Source organism: Nicotiana tabacum, chromosome 20, assembly GCF_000715075.1.
Source record: "Nicotiana tabacum cultivar K326 chromosome 20, ASM71507v2, whole genome shotgun sequence".
NCBI classification, from domain to species: domain Eukaryota; kingdom Viridiplantae; phylum Streptophyta; class Magnoliopsida; order Solanales; family Solanaceae; genus Nicotiana; species Nicotiana tabacum.
Window position 1 is genome coordinate 133,661,002 of NC_134099.1, and position 15,384 is coordinate 133,676,385.

Sequence of the window (15,384 nt, forward strand, 5' to 3'; positions counted from 1 at the left end):
TCTGTTTAAATGCTATTTTAGATGATCTTGTGAATGCTGAGGGTTTAATTCATGTTATGCTTGGTTCAGTTAATAGAAGTTTTGCATTATTGTTGAGAATTCCTTTGATCTATTTGAAGCCTTTGGCATTTGTTTAGTACTATTTGTTCTACTTCAGGGGATCTTAGGGGAGTTAATTGTCATGCCTAGAACTTTGGGGGGTCTCAAAGGGAAGGGCAAGAGTAGTAATAATTGGTTGGGCAAAGGGAAGTTTAGGGACTTCATAAGGTAAGGGAATCGATTCCGTTAGGGGAGAGGCTCTAGAACATAGGATAAACGTGAGTCTGTTAGGATGGGTGATTTTCAGATTCTTTAGAGGGGTAAGAGGGTAAAAACAATTTGGTTTGAGAGGGTTAAAATGGGAAATAGCTAGCTAGAATAGGGCTGCACTAGATAGGCTTATATAAGGACCCCCTTCTCCTTATTTTGGGACAGTTTTTACACATTCTGAAATCTGAGAGAAAATTGGAAAGCTAAGAAATACTGAAAATTCAAAAACAGCTGAAAAGAGTGAAAAGCACTGTTCCATTGAATTCTCTGTTTAAATTCTGAAGTTTTCCATTGCTAAAACAAGTTTTGATTTTCTTTGAGGTTGAAAATGGTTTGAGCTTGGGTATTTGAAAGAGTTGATTTAAGTGTATTGATTGGTTTACTGTTCTACTGATATTCTGAGTGAATTTCACTGTTCAAACTGCTAAATCTGGGCTGTTTCTTGCTACTGCTTGGCTGAACCTCACTCCTTCTTCCATTTTTCTTAATTTCCAGGTACATGTTCTAAATCCATCATGATGTAGCTCTCAAGTTGGGAATGAGAATAAAAGCCATGCTGATTCCTTCTATTTTATGTGTTCATTCGATTCAATATAGTTCATTTAGCTTTACTGATTAGATAGATCTTCATGTTATGTAATTAATTAGAGATTGTTTGAACCCATGATATGCTTTTGGATATGTTGGCCATGTTAGTTGTAGTGAAGGTTAATTTAGCGATCTATATTAGCTGAATACAGGGCTGTAATGTTGAAAGGTGTCATCATATCAGTCTACTTTGGGTTTTAATTTATGGTTCTATGATTAGAAATTTACATTAAGTGATAAGTTTAAAGTGGAGGGGGATAGCCTTAGGATTTCTTCAGCAAATGTGAATGTTTCATGGTGCTAGATTCAAGCTGGCCTTCTTCAGTAGTATGTATATCTTTCTGGGTCATCTTTCTATTTTGTGTCAGGAGTAAATCAACATGATTAAGAATCTGGGGGTAATTTGTTACCATCCAAGTAAATCTGTATGTTGGCTTCAGGAATTCTGATAATATTGGAGCTTGGCTACTTCAATTTGAGTTTATTAATTAGTTGGTGGTTTCTTATTTGCTGTGTGAATAGGGTAATTGATTAAGGTCTGTATCTCTATTTGGAGTTGAGTGCTTCCAATGCTCAAAAGGTCTCATGGTGCCTGAGACTCGAACTCGAGTCGGATTATGTGGTAGCCATAGCGTTGGCTTTTCGAATTTGCTTCGCTTCAGGCATCCATTTGGTGTTATGGAGATTCGATGTTGAGTCCCTCACCCCAAAATAAGAATAGCATACCTTCATGAACTTGGGGCTCATTCTCGGGCCCAAATGAAACAATTTCATTTGAATGTGCTTAGTTTGTTCGCGTTGGGCTGCTGGCACGTTAGTGATGGGCTGTCGCTCTTTGACTTTAATTCACCAATATGTTTGGGGATTGGATTAAAGCTTTTCTTTAAAAAATCAACCTTCCCTTGTGAGTTTGCTTTCTTTTGAGGTTTCTTTGGTCACATCTTGGGCCTTAACTAACTAAATTATCAATGGTGGAGGTGTGCCATATTATAACAATACAAATAGTTTATGGCCCTCCAAATGTAACTAATATCTCTTTTAAAATTAGAATAGATTGAGGTGTGCCATGCCAAATAAAAATAGTAATTGCATGGCCCTCGGTGTAATTAATCTTGTATTGGTCCCTTAGTTAATTTTGTTATCCTTAGAATTCGAGGCGTGCCGTTTAGCTAAATTCCACGACCCTCACAAAGTTGCAAACGCGAAATTGCTTTAGGCGCGTGTGTTTAATTATATTACTTTACTAAATTCGGGTGCGCATTTATGTGACCCAAATCCAAATCATAGCGATGTTAAAATATGTCAAAGATCACAGGTGCATTTATGTGGCACGGTTTGAGACGTGTTTTAATGACGTTGCAATTTTCCTTTAATTAATTAAATATAAGCGGACAAAGTTAAAATTTGCACATAGGTTCATAATTGTTTAAAATCAGATAATTAAGCCGAATATAATAGTTGAGCGACTGTGCTAGAACCACGAAACCCGGGAATGCCTAACACCTTCTCCCGGGTTAACAGAATTCCTTACCCGGATTTCTGGGTCGTGAACTGTTAAACAGAGTCAATCTTTTCATCGATTCAGGATTCAACTGGTGACTTGGGACACCATTAATCTACCAAGTGGAGACTCTGAATATTTTAAATAAATCCCGTGTGGATTGTCCTTTAATTGGAAAAACTCCTTTAATATCCTTACGGGTGTAGGAAAAAGGAGGTGTGACACTAACTAACCAAAATAAGATCATAAAAGATAGAGAGTAAAGAGAAACTCCTTATTGGCCATCTGTCTGCTTAGGATCATGAGTCTGGGTCCCTAGGTCCTCAGACTGCTCGGGAACCTATGACTGGATCCCTGAAACCTGTGTCTACACTGGGTTCTGGGCCTGTACTAGGTCCTGGGCTTGTACTGGGGCCTGAGGCTGGCTGAGGAACCTCCTTGCGGGTCCTCCAACTCTATCACAGCATCATCAGCACGGGGAATCACTCTCTTTCTCTTTGTTGGCCTCTCCACCTCCTGCTCTGGCTCAGGCTGGGCTGCTGGAGTAGAGTCATGCAATAGCATCTCCAAGGACAGGTGATCAACAACCTTCAATTTCTCTACTTCGCCCCTCAACTCCTTCACAGACTCCTTTGATGCTCGAGTCTTTCTCAGCTTCTTTGTCTCTTTTGCATGCTCCTTCAATGCTTTCCCATGTGTACCGAAAACCTCCAATATCAACTGTTGGTTCTCTAGGAGCTTCTTCCAGTTTTCCAGAAGCTCCTTGAGAGTGTCTCTACTGACTGTTGGACCTGTGGCTAAGGGGGTACAAACTGGGCTGCCACCAAAGTAGAAAGTACAGACAACTTAGAAGTGGCTGCCTGCATCCAGTTGTTGATACTGGCAAGGGTCTAGCTTAAACGGTGGGAAGTCAATGAGTAGGCTGAAGATGAGGGGATATCTGGGGCAGTGGCAGTAGAGGGTCCTAGGGCCATATCTGGGGTAGCTAAAGGAGACTGAGTAGGAGCTACTACTACTACTAGCTCTTCAGACTGGCCAGTTGAAGCAGTGGATTTGTCTTTAGGATCCTTGCCTTTAGGATTGTCATCACCCTGTAGGCTGTACCAGGAAAAAGGTGCCTTTGCTTTCATATTCACATTGAATCTTTTTTTTTCTACATCCTGATCCTCAAAATACATCGTCAGGAAATTTGGGAAGGGGTATGATCTATTACCTTCATTCACCACCCGTGTAATCACCCTGGACATAACATTCCCAATGTTGATCAGGTACCCCGCCATGATAGACGCCACTAATATAGCTCGGGAGATAGGAAGAGAGTTCTCATGAGTGGTGGGGTCTAGCCTGATGCAAACAAATGTCTCCCACCCTTTGGCCTCGAAGTTCATGGTTCTTCTCAAAATTTTGACTCCCGCTGTCAATCATGCTGGGGTGGTACCTGGGATTACCAAGTATTCTTCTAACCACGGACGGGCATCCTCCCCCAGTGTTACCTTTTCTAAATATGATGTTTCATCCTCCTCCGGCAAGCCCAGTTAGTCATTGATTGTCTTCCCATCAAACTTTATTTTCAAATTTTGTACCTTAGTCACTGTAATGCCCTTTTTGATGTGGGCAAAATTAATGTAAAACTCCTTCACCAAGTGCTCATTTGCATCCTCAACATTGCCCATGAAATAGTCCCAGCCCCGCCTCTCTCTGAATTGCCTCTGCACATTTGGTTATGAGGCAGAAAATCCTTGTCAATGAATCTCTGTTCAAGTATTAACTTCCTCTCGAGCCACTATTCTCTGAACTTGTGGTATGCCAATTCACTAACAAACCTATCTTGCCAAGCTTCCAGTTTTCTAGTTCTAGCCACCCCTCCTACTTGGGGCTCACCCCCTCCTTCTTCTTTTTCTATGGTATCCTCACCGGGTGTTGAAGCTATAGGTGTGGTAGAAGAAACATCATCACCGCTCTCAGCCGATCCCTCAAACGACTCAGAAGAAATTGCCACTGAAGCTTGAGCAGTAAGAGTGCCCGGATGTGTATCTCTCAATCTTCGCCTTTCCGGCCAATCAAGAACATACTCCGGCACTGACTCGGAGTTTGATGCCTCCAGGAAGGGCAAATAATCACTTCCCGAATGGGAAGCAGCTCTATCCGCAGTCCTTATGAACTTTCTGGTGTCCTTAATTGCTTGCCGGACTTGTGGGGTCAATATGATCATGTCTCGACCTCTACCCCGGGAGGACTCTCCTTTGTATTCCTGTTTATCACCTCCGTCTCGTGATTTCACCATTATCTGAAAGGAAAATTCATTCAGTTATTGTTAGTATCATAATACCAGATGAAGCAGTGAAGATTATGATTGCAGATAGTTGACAATGTAAATAAGAACTGCATACTGCGGACCACATAAAATGCAGTACGACTGCAAAGGGACCACTACATTGAGGTGGAGTTCAGACTACCCACTCTCTGATAAAGGCCACCGCGGACCGCACAAATTGTAGTGCAGCCACGGTAAGGCACCACAGACCGCAAAAAATCCATCGCGGTCGCGGTCCTCAAATTTTTAACTTGCTAAAGTTTCACCACAGCGGTCCACAAAAATGGCATTGTGGACCGCGGAGAAGCACCGCGGGCCGCAATAAATCCACTGCGGACCACGGTAAGCCACAAGCAGTAATACCAACCTAGGGTTTTGATTTTTCTCACATTTTTATCCTAATTTGCACATATTATTGATTCCCTAGGTGTTTAATCCACATTCTTCACTAGCTAACCCTAATCTAAACTTTATTAAGCAAACCTACGCCACAATTTAAAGAACATGGAAGAAAAAGAAGTAAAACTAACTAATTAAAAGAAAATAACAAAGTTCAAAACTAATGAAAGATTAAAAGTACCCGTGATGAGATGCAGTAAAGATGAATGAAGATTAGAGATTGAATTTGCACAACTAGGGTTTGATGAACAATGGTTTTTTTACTTTTGAGTGAGCAAAGAGCGAAAAGGGTAAATGGAGCCCTGAGGTCCTATTTATAGAAAAGGACCCTGGGACCCACTATACCTACCCACCGCGGACTTCACAAAATAGCACCGCGATCCTCGGTACTCAGAAACATGAAACACTGGGGAGACGTCCACTGCGGACCATAGGAAATGCTTTGCGGCCGTAGTGGTCCACCGCGGACCACATAAATTTCATTGCGGCCGCGGAGGCAATCTTAAGAGAACCCCATTCTTGACCAATCAACTCTGCGGACCGCATTGAAATGTTGCCCCGCACTAAGGCCTTTGCGGCCGCAAGAAATGCAATGCAGTTTCCCAACTTGGTCCTGCACTGCATCAAAATAATCCTACACACATCTCAGAACCAGTTAGTCCAAAAGCAAATCCTACACTAAAAAGAAAATTAAAGAAAGACAAAAAGAAAGACACATGGGTTGCCTCCCAAGAAGCGCCTCATTTAACGTCGCGGCATGACGCAGGCTACCATCAAATCACTTTAGATGGATCAGTGCCACCACGTAGCTATCATCAATCTTCCCAATGTAGTGCTTGACTCTGTGCTCATTAACTTTGAATATCTCCCAATTTTTGTTCTTCAAGTCAAGTGCACCAAACGGAGTCACAAACACCACTTCAAAAGGTCCACTCCATTTCGACTTAAGCTTTCCTGGAAACAGACATAACCGAGAATTGAACAAGAGAACCAAATCATCCATTTTGAATTCTTTGCTATGAGCATACTTATCATGAAGGTACTTCATCTTGTCCTTATACAAGGACGAACTGGAGTAGGCATGGAATCAGAATTCATCAAGTTCATTAAGCTGCTCCACACGAAGATTCGCTACCACATCCCATTCAAGATTCAACTTCCTTAAAGCCTACATGGCCTTGTGCTCTAACTCAACTGGTAGATGGCAAGCTTTCCCAAACACCAACCGATATGGAGACATACCAATCGAAGTCTTGTAAGAAGTCCTATAAGGCCACAGAGTATCATCCAATATCTTTGACCAATCGGTCCTATTTGCATTCACCGTCTTTTACAATATACTCTTGATTTCCCTGTTTGAGACTTAAACTTGGCCACTCTCCTGAGGATGATAAGGAGTAGAAACTTTGTGATTGACACCATACTTTGCAAGCAAAGTGTCAAAAACTCTATTACAAAAATGAGACTCCCCATCACTTATGATTGCTTGAGGAGTGGCAAACCTAGTAAAAATGCTCTTTTTGAGAAATGCAACAACACTCTGGGCTTCATTGTTGGGCAAAGCCACAGCTTCAACCCACTTTGAAACATAGTCAACTTCCACTAGAATGTATGTGTTCCCACAAGAACTAACAAATGGGCCCATAAAATCAATGCCCCATACATCAAAAATATCAACTTCAAGAATGGTATTGAGAGGCATCTCATTTTTCTTCGAAATTCCATGCATTCTTTGACATTCATCGCATCTCTTCACAAGTTCACTTGCATCTTCGTACAAAGTTGGCTAGAAAAACCCACAACTAAGAACTTTTGAAACCGTTCTCGCCCCGCCATGATGGCCACCATAGGGAGGAATGACAAGCCTCTAAGATACTCAATTTCTCCTCATCCGGGACACACCTTCGGATCACACCATCCATGCAGATCTTGAACAAGTACAGCTCATCCCAATAGAAGTCCAAGCTATCCCGTTTGAGCTTCTTTCTTTGGTTAGAAGAGAGTTCACAAGAGATTATACTAGTCACAAGGAAATTAGCAACGTCCGCAAACCATGGCATACCATTCACCGACACCGAAAGGAGTTGCTCATCGGGAAATGAATCATTGATCTATAGGCCATCACGAGGCATCCCCTCCGCCTCCAAGCGGGACAAGTTCACTACCCTTCCGGTCTACAATCTCCAAATCAAACTCTTGAAGTAACAAGACCCATTGCATCAACCTAGCTTTGGAATCCTTCTTCGTCATCAAGTACCAGAGTGTGGCATGATCGGTATGAACTATGACCTTGGTACCCATGAGATACGGCTGGAATTTCTCCATTGCGAACACAATAGCCAAAACCTCTTTCTCAGTCACCGTGTAGTTCACTTGAGCATCATTCATTGTCTTGCTCACATAGTACACCAGATGAAACATTTTATTCACTCTTTGACCCAAGACCTCCCCAACCGCAACATCACTCGCGTCACACATGAGCTCAAAAGGTAAGCTCCAATTAGGTGCGGTAATGATAGGAGTGGTGGTCAACTTGTGCTTGAGAAGTTCAAAGGCGTGCATACATCTCTCATCGAACACAAACTTTGCATCTTTTTCCAATAACTTGCATAAGGGATTCACTACCTTCGAAAAGTCTTTGATAAATCTCCGGTAGAACCCCGCATGCCAAAGAAAACTTCTAACTCCCTTGACAAAAGTAGGGGGAGGGAGCCTTGAAATTACATCAATTTTTGCTTTCTCTACCTCTATACCATGCTTTGAAATTTTGTGCCCAAGAACTATGCCCTCCTCAACCATGAAGTGGCATTTCTCCCAATTAAGAACAAGATTGGTTTCTTCACAACGGGCCAACACTCTATCAAGATTCTTCAAACATTCATCAAACGAGTCACCCACAACACTAAGGTCGTCCATGAACACCTATAGAATATATTCCACCATATTGGTGAAAATGGCCATCATACAATGCTGGAATATAGCCGGTGCATTACACAACACAAAAGGTGTCCCAGAAAATGCAAAGGTGCCATATGGACAAGTGAAGGTGGTCTTCTCCTGATCTTTCGGAGCAATCAAAATTTGGTTGTACCTAGAATACCCATCCAATAAACAGTAGAAGGCACGCCAAGCAAGTCAGTCTAACATTTGATCAAGAAAAGGTAATGGAAAGTGATCCTTTTGGGTCACTTTATTCAGCTTGCGGTAATCCATGCACACCCTCCACCCGGTGACATTCCTGGAAGGAATCAATTCATTTTGTGCATTGATAACCACGGTCATGCTACCCTTCTTTGGCACACATTGCACCGGCAAAGTCCAAGAGCTATCAGAGATGGGGTACACAACCCCGACATCCAACCACTTGATCATCTCCATTTTCACAACTTCTTGCATTGCTTCATTCAACCTCCTTTGATATTCCAAGGAGGGCTTTGCATCATCTTCCAGAATAATCTTGTGTATACAAAATTCGGGGATTATCCCCCGAATATCAGCTAAAGTCCATCCAATTGCCTTCTTCCGCTTTTGGAGCACCGCCAATGTGGCATCAACCTGCATATTAGTAAGACAAAAGGAAAGAATAACTGGCAAAGTTGAACTAGAGCCTAAGAACTCATACCTGAGGTATGGAGGCAACAACTTCAACTCCAACACCAGAGGTTCTTCGACTGAAGGTTTTGTTGGTGGAGTCTTCCTATTCTCAAGAACCAAAGAGAGTTTCCTAGGCTCATAAAAGTAAGAACCTATTTCATGCAAAGCATTCAGACACTCCACTCGACCTTCATCCTCATTTACATCAAGATTCAACAATACTGCCTCCAGAGGGTCCTTCACATTAATCATTGCACTAGTATCATCAACTATCACTGCCGTGACAAGGACCACAAAAGAGCACACCTCAGAACTGTTGGGCTGCTTCATTGACTTGCACACATGAAAGACCACTTTCTCATCACCCACCCGAAAAGTGAGTTCCCCTGCTTACACATCAACTAAGGCTTTCCCATTAGCAAGGAAAGGTCTTCCCAATATGATTGGAACCGCATAATCTACCTCACAATCCAAGATCACAAAATCAACAGGAAAGATAAATTTGTCCACTCGGATAAGAACATCATCAATTATACATAATGGTCTCTTCATAGTTCTATCCGCCATTTGCAATCTCATGGAAGTAGGCCTCAGTTTCCCAATACCCAAAGTCTTGAAAACTGAGTAGGGCATCAAGTTGATACTTGCCCCCAAATCACATAGAGCTTTTGCAAAGTCCGTACTCCCAATGGTGCAAGAAATGGTGAAAGCACCGGGATCTTCTAGCTTCGAGGACATTGAGTGCACTATTGCACTAACTTGGTGGGTCATCTTGATAGTTTCACAATCCATGGATTTTTTTTGTCACCAAGTCCTTCATGAATTTAGCAAAACCCGACATTTGGTCTAGAGCCTCCATCAAAGGCACATTAATGGATATGCTCTTCATCATGTCAATAAACTTCTTAAATTGATTCTCATTGTTCTGTTTCGCGAGCCTTTGAGGATAAGGTGGAGGTGGCCTTGGAAAATGAGCCTTGGCTTTAGGCACAACCATTTCCGGTATGTATATTACGTGTTTCCTAGACGGGTTCACGTCATTCTAAGTTTCCACCTTGGCATCTTGGATATCAATCCTCACCTCCTCATTCATGTTCTCATCAATCACATTCTCAACCACCAAAGGAATCTCATCTTCTTGCAACTCTACTTTATCACTCAAAATTTCTTTTTGCTTGGAGGCATGCATATCATCGCCTCATCCACTTCTTGTAGTTACCGCCATAACGTGCCCGAAATAGTTCCCACCCTTCGGGTTAACTATCGTATCACTAGGTAGAGCCCTCTTAGGATGAGTATTCAAGGATTGTGAGATTTGGACTAATTGAACCTCCATGTGTTCTGATTGAAGTATTGTGGGAAGCCAACTGAGCATCAGAGTCTGCATTCTTTTTCATCATCTATTCAAACATCATTTCAATTCTCCTCATTTCATTGTTGGAAGAACTAGGACCTTGGGATGGAAATGGGGGTGGATTGTTTGGTTATTGATACATTGGGGGCCTTTGAAAGCCTTGCCCCCGATTTCCTTGATTGCCATTGTTCCAACCACTCATATTGTTGTTATCACCCCAGTTGTTATTGTTGCCATTACAATTAACCTTATTGTTCTGATTGCCCCAATTGGAATTTTGGTTATTGTTCCCCCAATTACTATTTCTTTGTTGTTGTTGATTGCCCTAATTGCCTTTGGGTCTCCATTGTTGTTGGTTGGAATAATTGCCCCTTTGGCCCTGATAATTGTTCATATATTGAACTTCTTCATTCTACCCATCATAACCATCATCTTGGAATCCACCACTATGATTGTCATATTGATCTGAACTCCCTTGGTTCTGTTGACCTTTTTGTCTTCTTTTGTTCACTAGCATGTTGACACCCTCCATAGCATTTACTTGCCATGGATTTTGAACCTGCTGTAACTGTGCCTTTGCTAGCTGGTTCATTGTTGTTGGAGGAGGACCCACAAAGAGGTTCCTCTAGCCAGCCCCAGGTTCCAGTACAGGCCCAGGATTCAGTCCAGGCCTAGGTCCCAGTGGAGGCACAGAGTACATGGAGCCAGTCACAGGTTCCCGAGCAGACTGAGGACCCAGACTCAGGACCCTATGCAAATGGAAGGCCAATAGGGAGTTTCTTTTTCCTCTCTTTCTTATTTTGTGCTTATTTTTGCTAGATAGCATTGAGGACAATGCTAGATTTCATTTGAGGGGGTAGCCATATTTGGATGACTGTATATATGATAGTATTTTTTGTGCTTTCTTTTTACCTTTGGTATGTATATAACTTTATCATTTTATTGCACTTTTCGTACTTTTTACTTTTGGTCTGTATATAAAGTTACATTCTACTGTATATATTCATTCCCCCTATTGTATATTTGACTAATTCCCCTCTTGTATATATTCATTTTACTTTCCATATTTTTCCTTTCATAGCTTCTTATTTTATTTTTGTAGCTTCTTGTTTTATGTTTTTGCAATAAGCCTATGGTTTTCTTAATGCCACGGTTCTTTCCAAAGATAGAATTTCTGTGAACCAGGTGGCTCTTCCCGATAATGGATGACATGACAACCTTTTTAAGGGTTTGAGTCTGTTTTCTTTTTTCTTTTAGTAGTTAGTTGGTAAGGGTGCCTCAAGCAAAGCTTCACTTGGGCCTAACACATTTTCCTTTGATCCTATGGTCAAAAAATATATTGTTGTGTATAGGATGGTGAAAGTGGTGACCTTGAGTCTCTTGTGTTGACCGATAATCATCAAGTGGTTTTTTGGGACCATTGTGTTGCTCAAATCTCAACTAAGATTGTTGTGGGCCCGTGATTCTATTTCTTTAGCAATCTCATAGCTCGTGTGGTGAGAATTTGAATTGCAAGTCCAAGTCCTAAGCCATTAGTCTAGAACTTTCCCTGAATGTTTGTCTAGGAGAAATCCTAAGTGTAATTTGACTTGAGATGTGATTATAGGCTCTCCTTGATCCGAATGTTATCATGAATACTTCCATAGCCTACCAATGATAATATTCCTAGTCAACCCTTTTGAGCCATAGACCTTGCTCTTTCAAGAACCACGATATAAGCCTTTACCCATTCTAAAAATACCCTCTCTTGGCACTCGATTTTTTCAAAGCACATGGCAAAGGAATAGGTTTGGGGGGAGAGAGGAGGAATGCAACAAAGTAGTAAAAGGTACAAAATGAAGAAAAAGAAAAGCTGAAAAAGAAAGAAAATCAAAAAGACAAAAAGAATGATCAACGTAGAAAAGAATGAAGGGATTCAATAAAAGTAAAAAGATAAAAGGTGTGAAAAGTTTAGAAAGGAGAAAAAGTTTGAAATCAACAAGAAAGAGCGACAGTGTGTCTCTCTAACCCCTTAGAAAGAAGTTAAAGGACTTAAAAGGTCATGAGAATATGTGCCAAAATGTAGCAAAAAAAGTGCTAAAGGGAAGATGGAACCTACTTATACCAAACATTTCCTACCATGAACCAAAAGCCTTCACTATATCTCCACAAAAGCCCTGTATGATCTTGAGTTGAATGAAACTTACATTAGTGGTGACTCACATAAGGGATAAGCATATGGTACTTAGAGCCGGACTTGTGACTTTTCTTTGAGAGAGATGAGTGTATTTCCATTAACCTTGTTCAGAGTGCTACAATCCTAAAGGTGAGGTTTGCTTAGAGAGAGTTGAGGATGTGTGAATTTGGTCTCTACAATGACCAAAGTAATAAAAAGAGTTTCTTTGATGTATTGAGTCAACTCTTGATGCTCTTGTGTCACACTAAATCCATGGTGCTTAAAAGAGTGAATGTTGTTAATGATTTATTTGAATTGAAGGCAATTGTTATTCCCAATTGATGCTAGATAAGGTCACTTTAGGTCAGCTGAATTTTCTTGGATTTACTCTTAAGGGGTGGGTTTTATTTTGTTTGCTTGAGGATAAGCAAAAGCTTAAGTTTGGAGGAGTTGATAACTAGGGATTATGATGCATTTTTCGCTCATTCTTACTTGAGTTTGATTAAAAATATGTACAAAATAGTCCCAAAGGCTTACATGTTGTACTTGTTTGTGGGGTTTGGTCAACAAGGTGACATTTAGTCAAAACTAGCTCAAAAAGGAGTGAAACATTCATAAGTACCAAGAACAAGTCTAAGCACAATGCAACAGGTCCAATGCAGCCGCACTCCATTCTGTGCGGTCCGCAGTGAGAAAGTTCAGATAGGTGCTCATTTAAGACACTCAACCACTGCGGCCGCAAAGCCGTTTGTGTGGACCGCATTGGCTTCATCGCGGCCACACTCGATATTGTGTGATCCGCAAAGCTGGAGTTCAGAGAGTTGCCAATTTGGGGAATCATTGCCAATGCGGTCCTTTGTGCGGACCGCGGTGGTCAAGTTTAGAGAGCAGAGTTTAAAGCGAAGAAGCCTCAGTGTGGCCGCACTCGATTTTGTGCGGACCGCACTGCCCCCGCAGCGATATTTTTGTCCAGAAATTTCGGCCTAGTATAAATAGTTTCTTTTCCCATTTTTAGGTCATCAGTTGTATTTTAACTTCCAGCTGCGCTCGTGAACAGTGTTCCTTTACCATTTTGAGTAATTTTGGAGTAGTTTTATCATGGATTCAAGTTTTAGCTTGCAATTAAATATTATGGGGGTTTTTCATCTATTTCTTTGTTTTCTTCTATTATCATGAGTAGCTAGACCCATTAGCTAGGGTTGTGGCTCAACCCTAGTGCGGGTATTTGATGGGTCTTGTGTTTTAAGGCTTGAATATCTATGGGTGTTTGATATTTGGACTAATTTATGTTTTAAATGTTGAATTAGTGGTTGCAAACACTAATTTGTGCCTATTTGACTTGGGTTCTTTTTGAGAAAGAGAACTTGAGTTTAGGAAAATTAGTCCAACAAGGAATTGAGGCGTATTCAAGAGATTGATAGCCCCAATTAAAGGGTTAAACCTAGAGATAGTAATACCCGACTTGAACCTAAATTGCTTGCACAAATTATCATACCCAATTGGTCTTGAGAAAGTTAATTAGGGCAAAATCACTCAAACTACCGAGAGGTATAGAGTGAGAAGTTCAGTGCATTGGTTATGTCGTAATCCCCAATGTGACAACCTAGCCTTAGACTCGAGAATCCGTCAAGTATCCACCTAGGAGAAAGTCACTTCCCTAGTGCCTTTTAACTATTTAGACAACCCTTCAAGTATCTTACTCTTGGCTTAATTTAGTATCTTTTTAGCATAATATTAGAACTAATCAAAATACCAACTATGATTAGAAGTGCAATTAAGAGCAATTACGCATCTCCAATTTAGATCGAAACCCAATTCCCATTTCTAGCTCCCTATGAAAATTGATACAGGCCTTCTTGGGTAAAAGTTGCTTCGACCACTCTCGCTACTTTGTAGTAATGCAGGGTTGGCACCGATCAACTGCCTCGAGGCTGGACGTCGATAACCCCTCGGGTGTTAATCTCGACCATAATCTAGAGACTATAGAAACGTGCTTATGAAGTGTCGTAGTGACCGAAAATTGGACCCTTCAATTTTACCGTATACACTAAGCTATAATTAAAATAAAATTTTAATTAAATATATATAGCATGGTAATAAAATATTCTTTTAGGAACAAAGTAAACAAGCAAGAGTGTCACATTAAATGGATTAGAGGGAGTTGTTCCAAACGTTACAATTTATCGTGTTGTTCACATGGTTTAGTTGGATTGAATCGTTAATAGTATACTTACTAGGACTTGCGCTTTATTCACGTTAACATTCATCAATGGATTTCCATTGGTATCTTTGAGCATGATAAGAACATCAAGGATGTCTTCTTCCACATCGTTTTTGCCATCCTTCCAAATCTTAATCCTCTGGTCAATATCATGATCAATGTATTTTCTTGCTATGGCAAAGGATTTCTTTATAATTGCCTTGTGATCATCGAAATCAAATCTACTTAACCATGGTAAGTAATCTTGAGATACTAAAAGCATGGAGATATTCAAGGAGTGTGAAAACTGCATCAATAAAAACTTGCACTTCTTCTGCTTCTACATGACCTGGTCCTTCATTTTTTCCCATTCTCTTTCCAAGTAATCTCTTGCTGAAAATCATATTCGTAATAACATTTGCACAGTAATATCTTGTCACTTTCCTCAAGTCAATAACAGGCTGATTAATAATAGAGGCGGAGCCAGAATTTGAAAGTTATGGGTTCAGAATTCTAATACTTTTAAGTTACTAGGTTCAAAATCAATAATTAGTACATATTCAATGAGTTTCATATGACAAATATAGAGTTTGGATTAAAGCTACTGGGTTCGGCGAACCCGTAACTCATGGGCTAGCTCCGCCCCTGATCAATAATGCATCAATCATAAATGAACCGAAGAAGGTGGTCAGCTTCTTCATCCCTTTTATGACGAAGCCATCAAAGAGATGCTGGTGAGAGTGTCACGATCCGGATTTTCCACCCTCGAGAGTCGTGATAGCACCTACTAGTGAAAGCTAGGCAAGCCAATCATTCCAAATATTTTAGCTTTCCCATTTTTAATCCTTTAACAGTTGTGAATTAACATAATATAAACAGCAAAAATAATAAAGCGGAAGAATGAAATGTAACAATTTAACAATAATACCGATACCAATCCATAAACATAAGCTACCCAGAATTGGTGTCA

At 40.8% G+C, this 15,384-nt stretch overlaps 1 pseudogene; it reads right to left on the minus strand.

Moving 5' to 3' along the window:
* The window catches only part of LOC142174545 (isoleucine N-monooxygenase 1-like), a 44,121-nt pseudogene extending 29,133 nt beyond the window's left edge, over window positions 1–14,988 (minus strand).
* Window positions 14,989–15,384: the final 396 nt, after the last annotated feature.